We start from the raw sequence: 25,792 nt of genomic DNA, 5'->3' as shown, positions 1-25,792 counted from the left end.
AAAGAACCTCTTAAAGGGTTAAAGGGACTTCATGTAAAGGTTCATTACCTATTTAAAAGTTATTAGCAGAAATGCTTCTTTATGGAACCAAAATTTTTTTTTTTTTCTTTGCCATGCCAGTGGGGCATGAAAGAGGATGCTTTTCTATCTTCCTTAAAATGTTACATAGTGCAGTTACTGCAGTGGTGAGCGTGGAGTAGCAAAGACCACAGTTTTATTCTCCCTATTACATGACAGTGAAGCATCACAATGATTCTGAAGCTGTAATTTTAAGATAAAATTCCCAATCTGTGGTTCCCCTATTCTCTGTGTTTGGTTTCAGTGTATTTATACAGTACATTTATTTCTCAGTGTTCATGTTTGTTTTGTTCCATTTAACCTTGTTTTTGCGTGCTCAAATAAATGAGAGTTTAGTACTGTGATTGGAGACATTAGGATGTGGGACATTTCTAAGATTCCTTTATGAAGTCTCTGCACTTTGTAAGAAGTAGAGCAACATTTTATTCTAAATCTCAGTCAGTGCAATACACATTAACTTGTGTATCTGGAGTTCTGGCCAACACACAAACTGTGAAACAATGTATAATTCACTTAAGAAGCATTTTTTTTTCTTAATATGTCCTTTTTACAATTCCAAAATCAAACCTTCAGCGTTTGTGTGGTGCGGTTGTAACGACAGATCAATGCAGAGCTCAGAATTCACTAAGTAGAAAGAAATCATTTTTGTTGCTGTTGTGCAGCCCAGTATGAATAAAGAGAAGAGAATTGCCTTGAATGGTGTTATTTATACACTGAGGCAATTACAGGATAAAGTGATTACATTCAGATTGACCTGTTTTCTTCATAGTGAGAGGGAAAAGGAAATCATTGACCCAGACAAAGTGCTGCAGGAGGAGGGAAAAAAATCCATGGTGGTAACAAACATTCAGAACACATTGAACTGTTTATAGCTTTGTGCTATTGTGTCTTAGGAACATTTGGAGAATTTTGAAGATACTTTGGAGATAATGTTGGGTACCCCAAAGTAATCTTCAAAGCAGATTTGGCTTGGAAAATGTATCTCTCCCCTTAGGTATATTTACTGACTTCCTGTGTTGTGGCCAATTGTACTGTAGCTCACTGATCAGCATGACAAATCTGGCTTGGAGTCAATTGCAGCCAATCAGCTTCCTCTGACATATGGCCCGCTCTTATCTTATCAGTCTATCCCCATAGAGGGTCTCAAAAGCAGCTTTATAGGCGAGGCTTATCCTGCCCTAATGTGATCTATTCCACGTTGTCCATCCAAATTCATAATTCCGTGAGGGATTTCCACAGATGACGAACATTAGAGCTGTGTATCTTTCGTGCCGCTCTCGTGCCATTTTAATGGCACTTCTCTGAAGGTTGGAAAACAGGAGCTGTTTGGTTTAGAATTTAGATATTTTTTTAAGCCGAATGCCTGAAAATCTCAGGTCATGACTTCCATTTTGATCGCAAGCGTGGCTGCTTATTCTCACGCTTGCCGACGCTCAAACGTCGAGTCATCTATGAATACGCTTAACCCCAGAGTGCACCTCCAGTTCAATTGATTAAAAAAATAATCATCCATCTCAGTGTGTATCTGTGTTGTAATTTGTTGTATTTACAGAACCGAACGAATGAGATTGGCTCTTAGCAATTGTGAAGAGAGAATTCAGTATAACAATAATGCAGTGGATTGGTCCCATTTGTGTCCAACTTGATAAGAAATGAAAGGATTAGTTATTTGATATGAGCAGGGCTTTGGGTTAATAACTGAAGATGTACAGTAGTATTTTCAAACTATGCTTTATTATTATCCAGAAATGACACTAGTATAAATAATATTCTCAGATACTTCAGTGTGTCTAGGCTATTGATGAAAGAATTCTGCTTCTCATCTCGTCACTCACACCCCGTCACTTCATCACACTACATCTGTTCTCCAAATTCATTATTGGCTCCCTATATGATTCAGTACAAATCCTTTTGCTCACATCCAAAGCACTTAATAATCTTCTTCTGGTCTTACACATTTCAACTGTACTAACCTAAACACATTCTCAGATCTTCTTTCTCACCATTCATTCATTCATACATTCATTTTCTGTAACCATGCTAAAACACTAATTAGCCAGGTCTAATCACTTGATAAGCTGGGAGGGTGAAGATTAAGACATTCTCCAAGACATGTGAAAACAAGTACTGCTCCTTTGCTAAGGCAACATGAGGAGAGAACTAAGTGCCCATTATGTTGCATCAGCTAACGTCAGATATCCTACATTGGCTAGCATGTTACAGAATGATGAGGGAAAAAGAGAATCATCCTACGCCAGGTCACTGATGGCTTTAACTTGGAAATGCCTGATAATAAAAAAATATATATATATATATTAGTTTTGGAGATTTTGATAGAACAGAGGGATAAGTACTTTCCATAATGTTACATCCCAAAACAATCTTTCATAATATCCACCTGCCTTCAACAACCATCATCAGAAGAAGGCTTCTGGTGTTGAAAACTAAAGAAAATATCACTCTAAAACCTTCTGTGCCATGTAAGTTCAGCCTTGTCGGAGGCTAATTAGATACTGTGCAGGAGCCAGTTGCCCTTAGTTGTACTAAAGAAAGGCAAATTAGTATCTGGAGCTCACTTGATAGTGTCTGTTGCTCAGTATTTTCCTAAAAAATAAAATCAAGCAGCAAATAAGCCACCACCTACGTACCTTTCGAAAACATGCATCCTCCAAAGGGTCAGTACTTTACCCTGCATCATTAAAGGGCCCGGCTGGGCCCGGCTCAGCCCGACGCAGTAAACAGGGCTAAGCCCCTCAAACAGGAACAGCAATTGAAGCGTAAACACCGCACCTGTCATCTCATTAGACCCTGCTCTGTGAGAGACTGGCTGTTTGCTGGATGGATGACTCCTACTGTCTGCTGTATGCGGAAAAGACGGTGCCTCTCTGCAGAATTCCCACAATTCATTACAGCTGAGCTGTCAGAGAGTTACCACTGCCATTACACCCTTAAATCCTCTAAAAGGGCTTTGACTTGCTAAATAAGGGCACTATTGATTCAGTGAGAACTCGTCTTCTGTACTGAACTGGGAATGTGGCTTTTGAACTGGTGAATCCCATAATACAACCAGAGCAGAGCTTTTAATTGGGCCAGAGGAGTCATCTGAATGTACACAGAAATGAAATGTGTTGTTTCGATTCGCCCTCATTTTAAAAATAGCTGTAACACCTGTCAGGTTTAACTTAAAATTGGGAGACATAACTGATGTAAGTTGAGGTCAGTGTGAAGTTTTCATCACATCTCACTATGTATCTCCTATTGTGCACAGGAGCATGGTCATCATGGTCTTAGTCTCAGCCACAGACGCTCCGCCCACAAGTTGATGGAGAGTCTGATATTTTCAGTGTGTTAAGTTGGGCTCACAGTTCGGATTCTGCCAATTACATTCTGATTGCCTTTTTCTACATGTCATGTCAAAATAGCAGACCCACAATTAAACCTTTTGTGTATCAATTAAATTCAGTTTCTTGCAGTAGTAGATGGTTCTTGGTCACATTAATTGTTGAAAGGTACCGGACTCCTCCTAGAGGGTCTGGCAATGCAAGACTATGCTAGGCTAGGAAAGGGTGTTCCCTGAACGATTGCTAAAAATTGGAAGCATATATTTTCTCTAAAATGTATTCATATGGGCAGTTTTTTCACAATACTAATCCACCGATATACATTAACCAAGCTCTGCCAAACAGTTTGTCTGGCCTCTGGATTATCACAGTCCAATCAGTGTTAGTTTATGTTCTGCACAGTACCACCTCTACTAGGGTGATTTCAAGATGATGGAATATCACATCTGATCCTTCTCATTGACTCTCATGTTAAGGCCATCTTTTTCTGAGCTGCAGAGCCTTCAGTTCATTCTGTATGGGTTCCATTCTGTATGAGTGCTTGTTCCAGTGTGCTTTTGTCATACAAAATGTGAGGGGTGTTCCAAATGCAGTTTTCCTACAGTGCTCACTAATTAAGTGAAATAAGGCACTGATTCATTTTAAAGAAGCCGTCAAAATAAACTCCTGGATAAAGCTTTTTGTTTTAAGGTTCATGGATCTAGCAGTTACTGGTGGCATTTCTACATTTGGTGTCCACAGAACTGAAACTTTTAAATGTTAGATGACAGTATCATGAAAGTCTCTTGATTAATTTGTACAATGCAATGTGCCAGTTGTCTATATGGCTACTTCTTAATTTACCCAGTGACCAAGCCATTATCACAACCATTGAACAACCTGAGGGGATTAGGCAGTGGTTGCCACTGATTGTATGTTTATTAAAAAAAAAATCACATGGGAGTTCCGTAGCACCATGGCTACACATGGCTAGATTTCTCATTCAATCATATGTGCCCCTTCTGAGCGCTTGAAGTGCTGATACTGTTGACTGGCACGCAACCCGTCTGTCTTTGTTTTTGTCTAAATCTCGGCCCCCTGTAATAGGACCTCGAAGAGCTGTTCAAGTCCAGCGTCCCTCATTGGGTCATTTAGTATGCTTGGAATTCACAAAGATTTACGTAAACACCTTACTTTGCGTGGGCACTCTAGTCCCGGAAAGCTACATTACCATTTCGCAGAAAATAAAGGCGTGTTTACTGTGGCGTGGTGAGCGAGTGAATTCGGAATTGTACTATTGGTTTATGAGATTTTCACCGGTGCAGTGTCTGTCCTGAGACCGTAAGTAATTTTTAAACATGGAATCTTAAGTTATCTTATATGTTTACAGTGCCTTAAAGCGCCATGTTTTCAAGGGCACTGTGCTCCAAGTGTGAACAGTGAACAGTGTCAGTGTACAGGTAGTTGGATTAGTTCCGAAAATGGGAGGTGATTTTGTGGACTGTGTCCAAAGAACATTTGACGCTATCAGGTAATAAGTTCTAATGTCTGTCATGTTGACTTATCATTGCAAATCTTGATAAACAGCAAAGAGTGTTAACCCAACTCCACCAAAGTTTACTACAGGATCTTTGCATTCTGGTACGTAACACACGCATCTATAGGCCCAGGTAGGGCAGACCAGTGATGGTGTGCTTGGCAGTTCACATTTAGGGTTTGTGCAACTGCTTACCCATGGAAGCTCTGGAAAAGCCCATAGAACATTGGGAACTGAAAAAATAAATTGTTACTGTTTCTCTTTTTTTCTTCTTCTTCTTTTTTCCGCCTTTAGATTTGCAATGTTTTTTTTTACTGTCAGTCTAAAAAGTGAAAAAATACTAAAAATGAAGAAACATTCTTTCTATAATCACTTTTGATTAGCAGTCTGAGCAGTCAGAGCAAGTAATATGGCCTTTTTTGTATAATTATTATGAATATAATAAAATCGAAAATTAGAGGAAGGCCCCAGGGAGGGCAAGGCTAAAACGCAGAGGAATTCTAATTATGAGTTACTGTACGATGGAAATGATGCTTTTGAAATTGTAGTAAGAAAACGAACAGGGAAAAAATGTAAAAGACCCCCTTTTTAAAAAAAAATATATATATAATGGTTGTATGGCTGTAGAAACATATGCATTTAGTATTATTAATTAAATAATTTATATTATGGAAATAACATGAGACATAGTGTTGCAAAATATTTGCCCTGTTAAGAGACAGTACTGGCTGTTTTGGCCTTGTTACGATAATCAGAGAAATTCGTTTGGACTCTGGTGCTTTGCCTTGAGATACAAGGACTAAGCGCTCAGCATTTCCACTTGTCAAGGCTTGGTTTTATCTCCTGTTCCATAAAATCCTGAGCTAGTTGACATTTGTCATCTTCTGGTTTGTGCCATGTTTGTCACCGGATGCGTTAGGCTAATGAGAGTTAATAAGCTCACAAAATATTCAGCAACGACACATCTTCCAAATGCCAATATATGTACATACTTAGTGTACTCCGCATATGCTGCTGGTGTTTTGTTTTGCTGCATTGTGCGGCACACTTGGGAGACTGTGCGTCATACCTGATTCTATTATATTATTCTTATTATTTTGTGTGCGTTTCCATGTTTATTACTGTCAGACCATTTCCGCCTTAAAGATGAACAGACGCACAGGCATACACACACACCCACACACAGACACACACGCCTGGGATTCTCTGAACTTGTACAGTCTTCCTGTCATGAATACTAACAGAGAAAAAGTCGAGCCCAAACTTTTCCCACAGCTTCCATAACTTTGCTCCATTGTAACCAGAGAAAAGTCAAAGAGACCTAAAGTGCACAGTGAGTTCAGACTTCGAGCAGCTAGTGTTTTATTTTTTTTTACTCTGCCTGTGTCTGATCTCTGATCTCTGCATATCTCAAATCCTAACATAATACAGCACTGTGTCAGTCAGAGACCAAGATCTCCAAAGATTAGTGCATATACAATATGGAAAGAAAGTATTATTTCACCTACAGGAGATTTATGACATCCCAAGAAGTCCATTAATAGATAGTTGGTCCCTCATTTGAAGCTATAACAGCTTTCACTATTCTGGGCGTTCTACAAGATTTTGGAAGGGTGTATGTGGGAATTTTTTGCCTGATCAACCATAGGATTATTTGTTAGGTCAGACGCTGATTTTGGACTAGAGGGACAGACTTGATATCTCCATTTTATTTCAACCCAAAGGTGTTTGGTGGGGTTGATGTCAGGGCTCTGTGAACATTAGTCAAGTTCCTCCACACCAAAGTCAGTCAAGTGTGTCTTTATGGAACTTGCTTTATCCACTGGTGCACAGTCATTCTGGAACAGAAAAGGGCCTTCCCCAAACTATCCAATATTCCAGCTATAGAGTTGGAAGCATTAATATTTCCCTTCACTGAAATTAAGAGGCCTAGGCCAACCAGTGAAAAACAACCTCATAGAATTATACCTCCTCCACAGAACTTTACAGATGGCAGACTGCAGTCAAGCTGTTAGACAAGTCTGATTTATCACTCCACAGAACATTTCCACTGCTCCAGAGTCCAGTGTCAACCTGCTTTACATGATGCTATCCAACACTTGGCACTATATATGGTGACGTGGCAACCCATGCATCAAAGCTCTTGTCACTCATTCTATGTGTTGATGTAAAGGCCAGAGGAGGTTTGGAACTGGGCTGATATTGAGTCAGCAGTGCCCTGGCATCCTGTATGCCTTGTGCACATCAGCTATCAGTGACCCTGCTCATGGTCTGCCACTTTGTGGCTGAGATGCTGTGGTTCCTATATTCTTCCACTCTCATTTGATCATTTGATATCTAGATGAGAATGAATTTCCTGAACTGACTTGTTGCAATGCTTACATCCTTTTACAGAAAATGCTTGAATACAGTGAGCTCTTTAGAATGACCCATTCTTTCAGAAATGTTTGTAAAGCCTGGCTGCATGGCTAAGTGCTTTATTTTGTACACCTGTGGCAATGGCACTGAATGAAATACTCAAATTCAATAATTAGGAAGTGTCCAGGTACTTTTGTCCATAAAGTGTATATAAATGGTCATTTAGAAAAAATATGTATGAGATCACATTGAGTCAAACCAGCAAAGACCTTTATTTTTGTAGAAGTAACAGCCATTAATACAGTTAAAAAATATATTCTTAAGATACATATTCAGACAATTGTATTCTGTATATTTTAAACAATGTCATACTTTTAAAAGCTGTTACAGAGATGAGGATATAGACAAAAAGTGAGAACATTTACTGCCGGTCCTCTCAGAATAGTGAATTGACTGCACGTGCTCAGACCTCAGCATCACTGAATGCTTTTGGGATTAAAAAATACAAATGAGTTGTAAAATTCCAAATGTTTTTTTTTTTTTTGTTATCTTTTGGTAACTTGTGTAGTATTAAAAATGATAATTTATATTTTATTAAAAAGCATAACTTTATGATTTAGTGTATATTTACTGTAAGCTCACAATCACAAACAACAAAATCACAATCTTTAAATCGTGTAAACAAAAAACCCATGTGGATACTGTATTATCCCCAAGAACAGAAAGAATCACTTTGTTCTGTCACTTTTTCCTTCATGGAACTTATAACAAATGCAGTGACGAATAACTTATAACGAATGCATGTTTCTTGTAATATATATGAATTATATATTACAATTATATGTCACACAAAGTTTGAAAACTTATTGGACGCCTAATACTTGAAGTATGAGAAGTACAGAATTGAACAAGACTGAACTCTGAGGAAATATCCCTATGGATATGGCCTTAAGACTAAAAACAATTTTCGCAAGATGAATGGACACCTATCCTTGCCAGTGTCTACCGGAAATGATACCTTAGTAAATCTGTTGAGAAATTTCAGCTGTAACTTTCCGTTTCGACCACAGAAAAGTTCAGAGCCAGTGTAAGTGCCTGGCAACTTCAGACACACCAGCTCGCGGTTTCCTCACTCTGCATATAATGCTAAAGCGGAACAGCTCTGCGGCTCACGGAGCATTAAGCTGCTCAGAGGCAGAGCAGGATGGGTCCCAGGGTGCCCAGGAACACTGCTCACATCCTGGCTATCATTTCCCACACATGGAGACACTCTATAATGCTAAAAATGAGAGAGAGAGAGAGAGAGAGAGAGAGAGAGAGAGAGAGAGAGAGAGAGAGAGAGAGAGAGAGAGAGAGATGGACACCCACAGCTTTCTCTCCAACTTCCAACATGGACTTTCATTTCTAACTTATAAAGTCATGGCCTTGCCGAGGTGCAGCAGGCATTAGTCACCACTGTCTTTATCACATCAACTTTATCAAAATAAAGAGTTAATGGGATGCCAGTTCAGTGATGGGCAAATTCAAGATCTTGTCTTCCTCCATCACTTCCTCCATAGTTGTTTGGCTGCAGTAGCCGACCTTGTATTAAATGTATGTCTTAGGGAATATAATTCTTTAAAGCAAATACATTTGATATTAAATACATAATTAATAATTATTTATTTTCTACAAATGCAGGAGGGAGATGCACACCTACAACTTTGTGTCTACAGCTTCCAAAATGGACTCTCATTTCTCGCCTATAAAGACTTGGCCCGGGGCAGTCAAATCCCACACAAAGGCCTTCAGAGCAGAAGTAGACTGGGCCTGTGATTGTGTGTGATCTCAATACAGCAGTACAACACTGCCTCTTCTCAGTGTGACCATATAGAGTTTTTTCATAGTGAAGTTTGAATGAGGCTACTGCACTCTGCATTTTCACAACCACAGCATTCAACCCTCAGTGTTATTCACTTGTTATGCATGTGCAAAGACATATCCAGGCCACCATATTTAAAGCTTCATTGGCAACTCACACACTCTGGCTTTACCTAATTTAAAAACGCAGAATTCCTAAGACTGGCATTTAATATGGTATATATCATGCTGGGGAAAATCCTGGGATCCTGGGTTCAATCCTTCTTTTGGCCACTGTCTATGAGATGTTTGGTGTGTTTTCTCTGTGTCTGTGTGGGTATCCTTCAGGTGCACCAGTTTCCTCCTGCAGTCCAAAACTGGTGTAGGTGGACTGGCTCTGTGAAATTTCCCACTGCTGTGACTGGGTGAATGCATTGTGCCCTGGATTGACATCCTGCTCAGGGTGGGTTCCTGCCTTGTGTCCAATGCTTCCCGGTACACTCTGGACCCACCAAAATCCTGACAGAATGATGCAGTCACAGAAAATGAGACAGTGAGTAGGGGCTGTCAGGGATGGGCTGTATGCACCTTTTTCATACCATCATAACATGCTATATGGTATTATTGTGGGGGTGTGGGATGTATTGTCTGTTTCCGTGAGCCTCATATCTGTGAGCACAAATATGAGGAAAGGGTTTTGCCCCCTGTGCAGTTTGTGAGCACTGACTCAAATGCTCATAATAAAAGCCTGTGTCTAAATAAGACATGTTCTACAATTTTTAGAAGCATAGTTCACACACCACACACATCATAATTTTACCGTCCACATTTTTAAATGCCACAGTATGCAGTACAATGCCCAGCCCTAGTTCTGACTTTCTTGTGTGCAATGTCTATTCCTCACAGATCCTTTTTCATTCGCTGGAAGGTAAACGCCTGGCTCAGATTTCTAGAATACAAAAACAGCTATGAAACAGGATCGAGCCAAATGCCTTTGCAAATATTTTTACCTTTGTTAGTTGACTTGGACCCAATTTGTCAATCACAGGATGGAAATTATGTGTTTGGACGTTGATAGTTTCGTTTCTGCTGCCAGAGTTATGTTTCCACAGTTCTGGAAAGAATACTCAAACAAACAACTCTCCCTACAGCACAGTCAAATACAGAGACAAACATAACTCTCTCCTAGAGGCTTCAGGCTGCAGCTTGTGACAGCATCCTCTGCCTGTCCGTCAACTGCAGCCGGAGTCACTGTGGCTATTGCGTCCTTTCCCTGATGGGCTATAGTGTGGCAATGCCTGGAAATAAAGTGTATAAAGTTAATGGTGAGGACAGTGTAGCTGTGTCCAGAATTTTTTGCTACGGCTGCTTTCCTCCCCATCTCTTATTCTGCTCCTCACCCATTGCAGAGGACTGGAGAAGTGAAGACAAGGAAAGGAGAATCAGAAATGGAGGAAACGAATAGTAATGGAGAGAGGGGACACTGCTTCCACTTCAGTTTGATAAAATCTAAGCTTTTTCCAATGTTCTCCTGTGATCCGCCCTGCCAGTTACAAATTTACAGATGTGTGGCCTTCAAATGCACATTTTGTCGTTCTTTTAAATCAAGTAAATCAAAAGGGCAAGTTTCACTTCTGTATGGTAAAATAAAAATAAAATTTTATGTTGTTAGATATCAGTAGCACCATCTAGAGACAACAATTACAATACTTCAAGAGTTATTAGGAATTTTGTCCATCCAAGTATATGCCAATTAAGTTTTGGGATGATTAGGCAGATATAAGCTGGTCAAACAAATGAATGCCCACGACGCAGTGTTTTTGCTCTATTTTTTATTTATTTACTTATTTATTTATTTATTATGACATCATAGTCATAGAATATGTTTCAGGGCACCACTCTGTGCCTTTGATCTCATGTTAATTGGACAATCCTGTGTTGTATAACAATTTTTTGTTGTTGTATATAGCACCAAGACTGCAGTTGGACCAACATGTAATCTCCTTTGACCCCACCCCTGCATCGGTATAAAATTGTTGTAGCAATTGTCGCAAACAAAAAAAAAAAAAGTTGTTTCAGAGTTACATCTCCGTCCTTGTATGTAGGCAGAGCCTGGGAGCCACACATTGATAACATTTCAACATTTTTTAATAAAAATTTTACAGTTCAGGACCACATATGTCCATACTGGACCAAAATCCAGGGACTAGTTCAAGTTTATATGTGTGTGTGATTTTTGAGGATTATGCAAATTTAGTTCAAATCTACGAAGGTGAAACATATGACCTCTTGAGGCTTTTGATAGTGTCGGACCCAAGGATATTTTTTGGAAAAAAAATATTTGATTTCTATGTCTCACATGGTAGGAGTGAGGGTCAAATGAATTTACTTTTACTGTAGCGCCACCATCAGGTAGATCAAACAGGCATTGAGCACCTGACTAGGAGGACAGGAGGGACTACTACCAGTTTACCAATTTTCACCTCTCTGCTACTTACCGTAATAAGGTTGGCACAATTTGTTTTAGTGCAGGTGCGACCCCTGGTGTTGGCTCAGCAATTTGAGGATTTGAGTCAAAGATAACACAATCAGTCTCTCTCTCTCTCTCTCTCTCTCTCTCTCTCTCTCTCTCTCTCTCTCTCTCTCTCTCTCTCTCTCTCTCTCTCTGTGTGTGTGTGTGTGTGTGTGTGTGTGTGTGTGTGTGTGTGTGTGGAATGGCCCTTCTTCTCCTTCCATCACTCAGTTTGATGCTGGCCAGTGTAGACATCTGTTAGGTAACATAACAGAACTGTGCAGTTAGTGTTCTCCTCCAAGCAAGATGAGCTGTCCAATGATGTTATGTTAACAGAAGCTCCAGAAAGAAGTGAGGGCTGGTTTCACATGTCGTAATGGATGTAGGGGCTAGTCTTTACCCTTCTAGCTTGTTGAAATCTGGTGACTAGGAGAGGCCCAGAAAGCTGGAGAAATTGGCAGTGAAAATGTGTTTTAAAAAACACAATCAAATACAAATTACAAGAAATTACTGATACTGTAAACACAAATAAAGAAAACAAAGCATTTAAGGTATGCTTAGATTCTTCCAAGTAGTTTTGCCTACTCTGGGCATGCATAGACTGACATCACTCTGAAACCCTTGGTAGCCCACACTCATGCATTTTCCTCTTGAAGCCACTCTAGCGGGAATGTGGAGCTGTTTTGCTTACCACAAAGATGGGGTCATGGAAGATGTTTCTGGGTCATGGAGGAGAGAATTGGTAGGGAAAATTCATTTTAAATTTTAGGTTTCAGGAGAGAAGCCCTGTCCCAGGAAATCATACAATATTTTGTAGGAGTGTTTACACTTCAAAGGACAATATCAGAGCTTCCATATGAACAGTGATATCTTAAGGTCTCCAAGATCATTTGAGTTTAGCATGTATTTGCTGGTTTATATACAATTGGTATATCCCAATACAGTTCCAGCAAATCAGAAGATCATACTGAAATGTACATGTCCTCTGATGACTGCCTGGTCTTGATATATTCTTGATTAAAACCAATTTTTAGGATTCATACAGTGTGTGCTGTATTTAGTCCTTAGTTTATAGAAGTACCTGTGATTTTGCGATGCCTACACAGCATAAAAAAAATCTGGCCATGATTCTAAACCTAACCATAACCCTATATTTATGCGGTTAGGTTTAGGGTCTTGGCCAGATTTAAGTTTGTGCAAGTGTCCTTCGCTATTGTGAGCATTTGTACTTGATTGTTGGTGTCTGTGTTGTCCTGCAGATACACCACCACAACATTAGGGCTGAATATCAAACATTGTCGCCTACACTATGTGGTACACAATATAGTGGTGTAGTAGTATAGTCTTATAAATGTTTGGAGTGCACTCTTTAGGGCGTAGAGTGCTAATTGGAATAGCATAGTTTTCCTGACTTACCAGGAAAGCAACAAAAACAAAGCCGACATTGTTCCACGTGTTCTCACTCCTCGTAGTGATTTTGTTTTTCTGGATATATCTTCATTTGTCGCTTGTTCTGCCTTTTTATTCATCCCATTACCTCCAAACCAATGTCTGAACGAAATCCCTCTCCATAAATTTGCTGCAGTCTGCAGTCTGTGGAGTGTGGGGAAGAAGAGTTCATGTTTCTGGACTGCCTCGGTTCAATATGAACCATGTTCACTCGACTGCGGATCAGTCATGGACATTGTGGTCTGCGCTGACTCGACAAATAGCTACTTTTGTAGTGAGGTGCTCTCTGGCATAGGGTGTGGTGCAGGATTTGGGTCGACACAGGACCTACATGGTGTAGGTTTGAAACAGCAGCTTAAAATTTTCCTTAACTCTGCACCAACCATAAGCCTAACTGTAACCCTAAGTGGGACCCTAAGGGTCAGCCCTCAACCTCAGGGTTTTCTCCTGTGTAACTTTCTTCCACAACCTTTTTACAGCACTACTTCAGTAATTCTGTGGGTAAATAACAACAGTTCTGTGGGTTTACACGGATTTAATGAAACAGTGCCACCAGTGGACACTTGCTTAGGAGCTTACAACTACATAAATTATTTTTAGTCTAGGTTTAATTTAAATTAGATTTAAAAGGTATGGTTTTATAATTAAATTAGTATCACAGTTATGAGAAATCTGCTTACTACTTTGAAAATTTAAGTCATATTTACAAATGTTTTAGCTTGTAGCTATAAGATATTTCATAACAACATAGCAGGTCACTATTATATTATTATGATTTCCTCAGTGTTCTCATGTTCTAATTACAGCAAAATGCTTTTATTGAGTACAGTATCTTCACTTACTGGGAAAAGCTGAAGTAAGCTTAAGAGTATGGGGGCTTCAGGTTTCTTTGACTCTGGATGCTAAGTCATAAATCAACACAATGGTATATGGCCAGAATCTATTGACAGCAAGGTGCTCCTCTCGAAACACACACAAGCCTCTTTATTACAACCCCCTAAATGACCAGTGATGAATGAGGTAGAGGGTGGATGACAAATCGAATAGGACAGAGGATTGACCTTAGTGTGTAATTGTACACAGAACTTATAAAGTAGGAGCTCAGAAAATGGCCAGTGTGGGAAGGTACAAGGTGCATGTTTGGTAACACTTTATTTGAAGAATGATCAAGGCTTGTGTGATACATTTAAAGAACTCTGAATCATATATTTAAACAAGAACAGAGTCTTTGTCATTGCTACACCAGGGTCAGCACTACAGAAGCTGCACGATGTAACTTTTGGAGGAGGGTAAGAAAGTACCCCACCCCCTCCCCTTCCATTAAGAATTAAGGAAGCACAAATTACTGCAGTTGTTAACATTTGGAGCTCAATGTTAGGTTAACTTTGTTAAGGTTAAAGTGGTGTGTTAAGGCTGATCTTTTTTTTTTGTTTGTTTGTTTGTTTGTTTTTTTTTTCCCATTCTTGCTGAGTACCAATAAAATTCACTTGAAATACATTTAGCCAGCCTTGTGCAAATGCAGTAAAATAAAAATGAATCCACCTTGAGACCAGCCTGGCAAAGTGGCTTATAATGTTTTATTAGACAACATTGTGTTGCCTTAAGTGCCCTTATAATAAAGTGGTGTTTATTTCTGAAGAATAAGTCCCAACACCACTTCATTACCTTCAAAGGGATGTAATAATATATGCATAAAATTTTAATAATATCATATAATCTTTAAATGTTTATGAGCAGTCTGAGCCAGTGATTGTAAGATGTGAATGGCATAATCTTGAAATGAGGAACTGACAGTATTTATATATATTAAACTGTAATAACACAGTTATGAAGCATCATTACAATGTTGTTGAGCATGTGTTATGCCTGTAATTCATGCAGCTCTATTGTTATGACATCAAATATGGATATGTAGGTTATTGTCTAAATATTCAGTCTTTAAAAAAAACTATTGAAGGTGAGGTGGTATCTCACAATTAAAAGAACACAATGTAGTATTTCTACCTTAAAAGTATAGCTTCTAAATGATTGTAATGTTCCACTGAGCTGTTTATGGGTAGAATAGAGCCTCTGTTGCGGTTACGCTTGGCCCTCTGTTGGTTTACTGCACTAAGCAACTTCTGAATCACGGGCTGGAAGACTCTCGTAATAAAATGGGACATGGTGGATGGTTGCCTAGCTACTTAAGGTGGAACCACTACACTATCTGTTGTTAGTTCAGCCATATGTCACATTGCAGTTTGTGAACTAAATTTGGAACCATTCAGCGGCAACCAGAGGTCCTCTTTTCCTTGGACAAGTACTCTTTCTGGGACCTAAAAAATGCATGTTCAAGTGTTCAGAGAGTTGAGCTGAATTGGGAAATGCTTGCACAGCTTCAGCGCTGTAGGTCCGTCATCCACCGCGGAGCAGCTCAATGTTTTACTGGAGCCTTGAACAGAATTGTGTGGAATGTTGTTGAGGTAATATTTATCATAGCCTCTTCTTTATGTTTAGAGAATGTTTCTGTGACCCAGCCTTTTGTTTTCTACTATATATTGAACAATCAGAAAGTCATCTTTTCTGTCCCTATAACAACACGAATATACATCTCACTGTTACTGATTTTCTGATGGGTAAATTACATCTGCACAGCTTTTTGTTCAACTTTACATGGAAACTGGCAAAATCTCTGTATTATTAAAGCCAGAACACCAGAGCAAGGTGTTAATCAAAATAAATGGGGCTGTGATTTTTTTTTAAAGCATTTTTATCAGTCGGACCCTTATAGAAATGTAAGTCAGTAGACCTACATAAATACCTAGTTCCCAGTGATGCCCTGTTCCTTTATCAAGTATAGATTACTTGGTTGATACAATGTTAAGGTGCTTAGTTTTACAAATATTCAAAACCTTAAATGTTTTCTGGTAAAGGAGTTGTTTTAATGTCATCTCAACACTGTGCAGTTTGTAACTTTGTATGAACAGAAAATAACAGGCTTTCCATGATCAAGATCAACTATTTTTATATATATTATTGTAAACAAATACATTGATATGAAGCACCAAAGCTTATCCAGACCTTCCAATGACAAGGGTATGTATTTTGGGCGTTCCTGTTTTTGGAAATGCCAGAAAAAACATCTGTGACAATGGCTATATGGCTAATGTCGGTCCAGCAAAGCTAGGCTTTCCTAGTTTCTCTTTGCTCTTGTTCATATGGTCATACAGTCTCATAATATTAACACGGTATACAGTATTAAATGTTGTTCTGCACCTGTATATCAGGATAGTTCCATATTTATGACTAAAATTAATGAGAAAGGGCGTTATAAACTGTATAATTGTTTATTGAAAAATGTAAAGCTGTAAAATAATCCTCTTGTGATATGACCTTCAGTTTCAAGGTAAATGGAAAGGGGCAAATAAAACCAAGTTTGTCTCCACATGACACCGCCATGTATTTCTTTTCAAGGCCTGACTGTGAAATGGAGGGAGTATTTGTTTGATATTTCCTGTGGAAGTGCCAGTGAGTCATGTGGGTGGAATAGAGAGTATGTGTGTGTGTGTGTGTATAGCTATGTACAGAACTGTGTGTGAGTGTGGAGTGCTCTGGGCTGTGTCTCTGCGCCATACGGAAGATCTGTTCTTGCCACCTTAAGGAAAGCGAGCCTCTCCGGGGGATCTTTTACGCTTCCTTGATTTACGGCTGTGTGTTGTCTCGCCTCGCAGCACACGGACAAATTCCTGCAATAATTGAAGTAAATGATAAAGCTGTCCAAGTCCACTGCAGCCACATGACAGCACCGGGCCTCAGGCACACAAAGGAATAAAATTAATGTCCCGAATTCAATTTACAAAATAAGCGCACATGCTTACATACGTACAACACCATGTTACGGTGACTATAAGCTGTTCACCAGCATGTTCCTGCTTATCCTCCTCTTGCTGTAAAAAGAATAATAAAACAAACAAACAAACAAATAAAAGTCTCACAGCTGGACGTCTTTGCAACACAGCAACACATTTTTAATAAGCGGCTTATCATCTCACTTTGCAGAATTTCATCTTCACTTGTCTTTACTATGAGCATGAGCACATGTTACACCCCCAGCTGCATAATCAACTCTTAGATGTCACACACATTGGTTGCAAACAATAAAATAAAAATGGTGAAATTCATTAAAGGAAGAATGGACTCTAAACCTCTGATGTGAATTTAATGACAAAGTGTAACACCCCACCCCAACACCCCCACCCCAAATTTCACGTCAATGAAGGGCATAAAAGTGAACAAGCTGAACATATGGCTCAGTAAAACTAGTCAGACTGAACCAGTCACACAGTGGAAGAGCCTCCTCACCCTCTGCATTCTCACAGCTGTGCTATGACATCAAACACGGCTATGTAGCCTGTTGTGTTCACTCTTTAAAGGAATGATAAGATTTGCTTATTTTATTATTATTTTTATTTTATTTATTTATTTGTTATTTTTGCTCATGGGGCTACCCTAATTCATATTTCCAGCACTGTACTGAAATCACTGGGGAGAGTTAAGGAGGCTGGAGGTTTCCTATCCTCTTCCAAAACTTACATAGTGCAGTTTCTGCAGTGTTAAGCCCAGAGTAGCAATGACAGAGGCTCTATTCTCCCATTACAGCTCAGTGGTGCATCACAATGATTCTGAATCTGTAACTTTAATGTAAAAATATTACACCATGTTCCTTTAATCAAAGTCTTATTCTGTTAAAGGAACATTATGTTATATTTTACATTAAAATTACAGATTCAAAGTTTGCTTTCTTGTTCATGCCTCTGTTAGGTCTGATAAATCAGCAGTGAGTAGATTCTCACATGGTTGGCAGTGATGCTTTGGTGTGCTTGAATGTTTCCCTGTGTGAAAACCAACCAAACCAAGGGAAAAACGCTCAAACATTATGAACTTCTTAAGTCATTCGGACCATAATGAACTACAAATGTGGAAAGAGATGGATCTGATTTATTTATTTAATTATTATTATTATTATTATTTTTTATTTATTTATTTTTTAAGCTACAGTTTAGAGATGATTATGCGTCATGAGAAACTGCAACAACTACTCTGACCTGTTTTGTTGTTAAAACAACAGTCTGTATTGAAAAAGTCATGAGACCAGAATACAACCTGCTGAATTGAAAGGTAAGTCTAGTGAAAATGTAATGAAATATTACACAATTACATTTACATCCCATTACAAAGTTGTGGCATTGGTGTTAGTTCTCCAGAGTCTAATAGCCAGGTTAGGAGATGGAATCCCGTCTGCTTGTTCAACGCAAAGGAAAAAAAAATCAATTATGTCTTCATAATTTAATTTCCCAGAGTCTTTATTCTTCTGTTTATTGAGCAAATGTCATTACTCTTTGAGTTTCAATGGAAAGCACTGCATAGAATTTCATCAATAGGGGCTTGTAAACAGAATTTCAATACACTACCCTCATAACAGAGAACCTTCATTATTATGATTATTAAGTATAGAGAAGTTATGAATGTAGTTGTTGTTATTATTATAATATCTTTATTTTAATTGAGATACAATTATGTCATAATTATGAAGTATTACTCTAAATCATAATTATGAGATATTAAGTTCATTTAAGTTTCTCATTATTATGACAACTCATAATGAAAATTATGGAATCATGGTGAGAAACTTTACCACGTTTAGTCATTTGCTGTCATTTAAATCCTCTGAAAATCTTAAGCCATACTACTCCCAATTTAGCTTGAGTTTTAGCAAATCTAGCACAGCTTTGTGTATTTAGAGGTACAGTGAGATCAGATTAACACAGATTATATCCAAAATTACCCCAGTAACAACCACTCCTAGCAACCAGGGTGGAATTGACCATGACTAAACTGCATAAAAATACAAAAGCACATCTTCAAAAAATAACTTTATGAGAGAAGAAAAAGACATTTAAAAGAACAATATGTAATGTTTATAACTTCAAAATCATTGTGATGACCCACTGAAATGTAAAAAGAAGAACAGAGCCTCACATTGCTACTGTAGGTTCAGCACTGCATAAACTGCACTCTGTAACTTTTGAAGGAGGCTAGGAACCCCTCCTACCCACTCCCCCATACACTAAGGGAAAGCCCCAGGAAGGTGGGGGGCACACACACACACAACAACAACATCTTCCAAAGTGTTCCTTTATGGCAAGTTATTATAAAGAGGGTTCATCACAGGGCATCAAACCCTCATTTTGGATTGCGGTAGAAACCCCCACACCCCACACACCTAAAACTTCACAGACAGTGACCTGAGAAAAGAATTGAACCAAGGACGCCAGAATTGTGTGGCTGCATCAATAGGCCACCATTACATATAAGATATTTTTTATAGCACATTTGAATAATTATGGTGACAGTTAATCGTAAATAGATTTTTTCCTACTTGCCATACCAGCAGAAATAGGTTTATTTTATTAAGTCTTTTAAGCTTGCATTTTCCATCTCAATTCTTCTAAGTAGCATCTGCCATTTGTCCACAACACAATTCTTTACGGACGCTGCTGTGATTAGGAAATGATCAATGTGCAGAGATGACACCCCATATTGTTGGTTGGGAATCCCCAAGCTCATAAATATGCCACGGCTGGCGCAAACATTAATCAGAGCAATCTTCCCAAAAATACTGTTTGTGTGTGTGTGTGTGTGTGTGTGTGTGTGTGTGTGTGTGTGTGTGTGTGTGTGTGTGTGCGTGCGTGTGTGTGTGCATGTGTGTGTGTGTGTGTGTGTGTGTGCATGTGTAAAATACATTGCAAATCAAAGTTTCCTTCTGTTTCATTTGCAATAAATAAATAAATAAAATAATAAGTAAAAAATTCTAAAAGACAATTCCCAGGAGATATTTTTAAACATAAAACAATTCACTCATGTAACAAAGAACATCAACAGAAAATACACAAATAAAAGGCATTATATGTTATTATATGTCATTATATGTCAGACCAGCCTACAGTCTAAAACTGATTAACATATATATACAATAAGAGACCCATAACTGTCACTACCCTGCGAATATTTTGAGGATTTCAAGGATGTAAATCTTTTGTGGTCAAATCTAATGTGAAATACCTCAGAGTGAAATCACTACAGAGGCAGAGTGTGTAAATTCAGCAAGAGTGAGGATCACACGAAACAAAAATCAAACGACCCCTCCGCCTTAATCTGAAAATAATTAGTCATTTTATTTAAACATTTGTAGCAAAAGCCTTGACAAGTACATCACTTACACTGGAATTCTACTTTTAAGGTGCACACAGCAATTTACTGATTATTTTTGCAGCAAAGAAATGTGACTGTGAAAATATCTGATAAAAATCTAACGTTGATGAGCAGAGATCACAGGTCAGAGTCTAGAGAGATTTAATCATTCTATTTGTCAAACAGAAATGTGTTTATCAAAGCACACTGAAATTTGTATTGTAAATTATTGAAGCGAAGCTTAAAATGACAATTCACTAAATAAATTATAATAATAATAAAAAGAAATTACCAAAAATGGCAGACAGTTTCATTCCTTTGCAAAAAGACTCACATTCTGACTTTCAAATTTCACCCTTTCATCATTTGTGCATATTATGTTTTGTTTGTGCTTTTATGAATATCCATTCATTCAACCCACAACAGTGACACTAATTGTTGCACCACAGTGCCACCTATTATTATTATTATTATTATTATTATTATTATTCATTCATTCATTCATTATCTGTAAGCACGTGTCTAGTTCAGGGTCACGGTGGGTCCAGAGCCTACCTGGAATCATTGGGCGCAAGGCAGGAATACACAGGGCAACACACACACATTCACACCTACGGACACTTTTGAGTCGCCAATCCACCTACCAACGTGTGTTTTTTGGACCGTGGGAGGAAAACGGAGCACCCAGAGGAAACCCACACAGACACTGGGAGAACACACCAAACTCCTCACAGACAGTCACCCGGAGCGGGAATCGAACCCACAACCTCCAGGTCCCTGGAGCTGTGTGACTGCGACACTACCTGCTGCACCACTGTGCCACACATTATTATTATTATTATTATTTTTATTATTACAATCGCCCAACAGGAGGATTGTATTGGGCACCAGGAGGTTCACCCAGGAAAGTGTGCCAATCCACTTATTCACTTTTTTCTTTTTTTCTTTGACTGTTGGAAGAACCCCATGCAGACATGGGGAGAACATTAAAGCTCCACCCAGATGGGACGAACTTGCTAACTGCTAATTATCCTGTTTAGAGTCACAGTAGTCACATCACTGGAAGGGAACTGTCTACCCCGTTCTGGTATGGTAGCTGACATATACTCGGAAGTTTATAAACAACACTTAGTAGTGAATTCAGCTTTTTTAAGTTGCCCACACTGTGGACATGTTCCGTTATGCATGGTTACGTTCTATACTCTTTACAGGAAAGCACACAAATAAATAGTAACTTTAAACTTGCTGTGGAGCAGTGGAACTGTGTTCCCTGGGCTCTGATGGAGCACAATACTTTTAGAATGAGTTGGATGAGCTTGTGATCAGAACTAGACAGCCACCATCAACACCTAAGCTCTGTAAAGTTCTAGAGGATGAATTTTCTCAAAACCAAGCAGATACTCTGTACACTGTCATGTGTATCCTGGATCCCATTTCATCCTACAGGTTGTTCCTGGACTTCTGGACACAGATCCTTGACGTTTAGTGGACGATTGATATTGACAGTGTCGTTTGGAGCTAAACTGGATTTCTCGTGCAGTGTGCCTGCAAAGTCAAGCTGACCCTCAGCCCTCCATCTCTGAGCTACATCAGCGCTAGTCGTATATAGATGAATATATTTGCAAGCTGGCCACTTTGCAAGCATCACACACACACACACTGCTGTGAGCTGCTTTTAAGACAGGACCAATGAGCACAGAGCTCTGAGGATATGATGGAGACGGGTATGCTTGAGGAAAGACAAACAGAGACACGTTCTGTCTGTCCGTTTGTCTAGGAGGGTCTGTCGTGTGTGCCAGTCTTGTACGGTCCATCTGTCTATCTGTTTGTGTGTCGGTGTGTCTGTGTGTCAGGCTGCTTGTCGAGTTTTGTATTAGTGTCTGTCTTGTCCGATCTGTCTGGGCAATCCGTTTGACTGTTTGTCTGTCCAATTTGTGTGTGTCCCTCTGTGTCAGTGTATGGACTGCCCTCTGGCTGGCTGTCTGTCTGTGCATATGTCCATGTCTATCTGGCTGTCTGTCTGTCTGCCTGTGTGCTTGGGCTATGTCTACAAGAGTCTGTCTTGCAAGTGTCAGTCTTGTCTGGTCTGTCTGTCTGTCCATTACTGTGTGCATCTATGTGTTTCTTTTGGTCTGTGCTTGTGTCTAGCTGTCTGTCTGCCTGGTTGCTTGTCGAATTGTGTATGAGTACCTGTCTTGCGTCTGCTTTTTTCGTCTAGTCCATCTGTCCTGTCTGTCTGTTTTTGTGTCCAGCTGTACCTGTCTATGCATTTGTCTCTCTCTGTCTGTCCATTCATGTGTGGCCATCAGTGTGTGTGCCTCTGTCTGTGCATTTGCCTCCGTCTGGTTTGCAGATCTATCTGTTCGTCTTGTCTGTCTGAAGGAGCGAGAGAAAGTGTAGGGCTTTGTGGGCTCCTTTTGTTAATTGCGGTGGATTTGCAGCCTCTCTCTGCTGCTTCTGGGTGCATGTTTAATGACTCCTTTGGGATAAGGGCCGGCCCACAGCCCTACAGGCAATCGGCTGCTTAATCAATCTGGCTTCATTGCTCGTGTGCCTATAGGACGAGAAACACATTGTTTCAGGCTTTCAGACGACAACTGCTTACAAAGGACAAAAGATACAAGATAGAGTTGAACACTGAAAGAAATCATCTGGGCAAGTTTATAAACCTTACATGTAGAAATGTCTGTGACATTTATGTCAAACTACATCTATATGCACATTCAAACAGCCCAAGCTAAGTGACTGTTTTTTTTTTTTTTTCTTTTTAGAAAAAAGTTCTGTATGGCATCAAATATGGTGCCGTACAAGCCTTTTCTGAAAGGAGTTATATTGAACAATCTATAGCATAATATCTGTCAATTTGAACAACACCATTCACAATACAAAGAACCCTTTAATCATGCAAAAGGTTCTTCAAGTGTTCATGGTTCTATACAGTACTCTTTCCTTAATAAAGAACCCTTAGAAGTCTCAACAAATAAATAGTGGACAGTGGATGCAAACATGACTAATTTTGCTTTATTATTATTTTTTTTTAACCTTCTTCATTACACATAACATTTTAACATTTTTGGTTGGAAACCCAGCTTGTGAGGAGTTGGGTGTGTTCTCTCTGTGTCTGCATGGGTTTCCTCCGGGTGTTATGGTTTCCTCCTACAATCTAAAAACACTGTAACTGTTTCATCTTCTGTAACTGATCAGCACTGACTAGTTACAGAAGATGAAAAATGATGAAATATGTGACAAGATTTAATCAAAAGATCACAAGTAGCAAACAATGCATCACCATTCTCAGAAGTTCTGTTCAGAAGGACTGGTTTCAACACCTGTTCCTTTAGATTAAAATCTGACGTACACCAATCAAGCAACGGCATCAAGCGAGACACTCACAGGCTTTTGTTTTAGATGTTTTTGGTCTTTTCTCTTACATTTCCGCTGACATTTTCACACTTGTGTCTGTTTTAGAAAGTTTAAGTTCCATGAGGGAATTGGAGATGCTCAGATAAGGGGTCTCACTATTTGACATCAGATGAGGAGCAAAATAAGAACAGCCCATATTGTCCCATGTTTTCTGATTTAGGCAGACCAAAAAATCTGACTACACTCTTAAAAATAAAGGGGATATGAGTTTTTTTTTTTTTTTTTTTTTTTTTAAAGCAATGCAATAGAAGACACACTTTTTATTACAGATCACCTAATTCAATAAATATTTTAAACATCTTCAGTGGATTTGAAGTACTCTTAATTTTCCAGGAATTGGGTGCTGTCCCTGCTTCACAGCTCCAGAGCCATGAGGGCCTGGATTTTAGCCTTGCCTTGGATCAGTGGTCCATGTGGAGTTAGGAGTGTTCTCCCCATGTTTGCACTCAGCGACAGGGGTTACATTTGTGTGTTCCCATCAGCCCCAGTCCTGGATAAAATGGGAGACTTATGATAGTTAAGGCGTATGGTATAAAAAAAAAAAACTATGCCACTAGCCGAGTTGGTGGTTGATCTATGGTGGCGACCCCTGAGGGGAACAGACAATATTTAAAAAACCCAACAACCTAAGTGTCTATGCATTGCTTCTCTGTAGGCCTCTAGAATGATTATGCACTTTATATTTTATAAGTCTTTATGCAGGTAGCCCATAAATATATAATCTAATGATATTCATACGGGAGTCTGTTGGTTTCAGTGCTTGCATTTTCGATATTTTCACTCACCAACATATTTTACTGCAATCATTTTTCATGAGATTCATAACCTTCAAGTTTGCAATAAAAAAAGCAACCAAACATATTTGGATTTCATGCATCGTGATGGAAACAGACCTAGTTAGTTTATGTTTTTCCTCAGAATGATTGAATGAACATCTATAAGAGAGCAGAAACTCAGTTTCAGCAAATAATAATGGTCTGCAGACAGGATCTGGTATCTATAGCAAGCCTGGTGTTTCTCAGCCTCCAAACACTGTCATATCAAACAGTGCTTTACTTTTGATATGTTCTGAGCCAGACGGGGAAATAATTCTGTCTTTCCGTCCTGTCTTGCCAACTTGGCGTCATCCTGACAGCTCCTCTCACCAACATAATGTGCAGCTGACAAACTCATTTTAAAGGGAAAATGCTTTTCCATTTTTTGTGGAGCTTGGTAAGGTGCCCACTTTTTGTGCCCCCCCACTAACTTTTTTTCCCCAGACTATATTCAATTTAAAACGGGCAACGTGAGCCCTGTCTCCTGGAGATAGGAAAAACTGGAGGAGAGAAATGGAAAACAAAACCCCTGATTTCTGCTAATAACTGAGCGTCTTCAGAAACAGCCAAAGGGCATCATTCACATTAAGAGAGCACACTGATTTGCCCATTTATATAAGATTTAAGACCCTCATACTGTGTCTGGTGATGAATTTGATTGATAAGAGGGAGTCGTGCGGATTAAAATAGTATTTCATATGATTAATCTCTGCAAAAGCTTTGGTCTGATTTGATCTGTGGAATTACACCAGCACTGCTTACTCCAAAACACTTTGCAAGGCCACACTCTCATATGCAAAATCAAATCAGCAGACTATGAATCAATCCGCTGTTTAATGGACACTCTATTGGAACCCATTTCTGTCTGCTGACGTACAGCGTCCATTAGTCATTCTCTAGGTCAGAAGTTTCCAAACTACAAGCTGTGGAACAGTACTGGGTATTGGGCTGCAATATCTGCCAACTCATCCTGGTCCTGAGGTGATTGCACTCACAATTAAAAGACCATTCTCAGGAGCCATCCAATGCAAATTATAATCAATTGTCAGTACGTGTCCAATGCACAAGTCTGGGTTCGGCAATTGCCAGGAGAATGGTACTTATCTGACTGCTTTTTGCCAAGTTTAAAGTTTAAGGTGGGATCATGGTGAGGGGTTGTTTTACACGAGTTGGGCTCAGCCCCTGAGTTCCAATGAAAGGAAAACAGAGCTTCTGAGTGGAATCTTAGTGC

The sequence above is a fragment of the Hoplias malabaricus genome, chromosome X2 (assembly GCF_029633855.1).
Source record: "Hoplias malabaricus isolate fHopMal1 chromosome X2, fHopMal1.hap1, whole genome shotgun sequence".
Taxonomy (NCBI): domain Eukaryota; kingdom Metazoa; phylum Chordata; class Actinopteri; order Characiformes; family Erythrinidae; genus Hoplias; species Hoplias malabaricus.
This window is presented reverse-complemented; position numbering follows the sequence as displayed.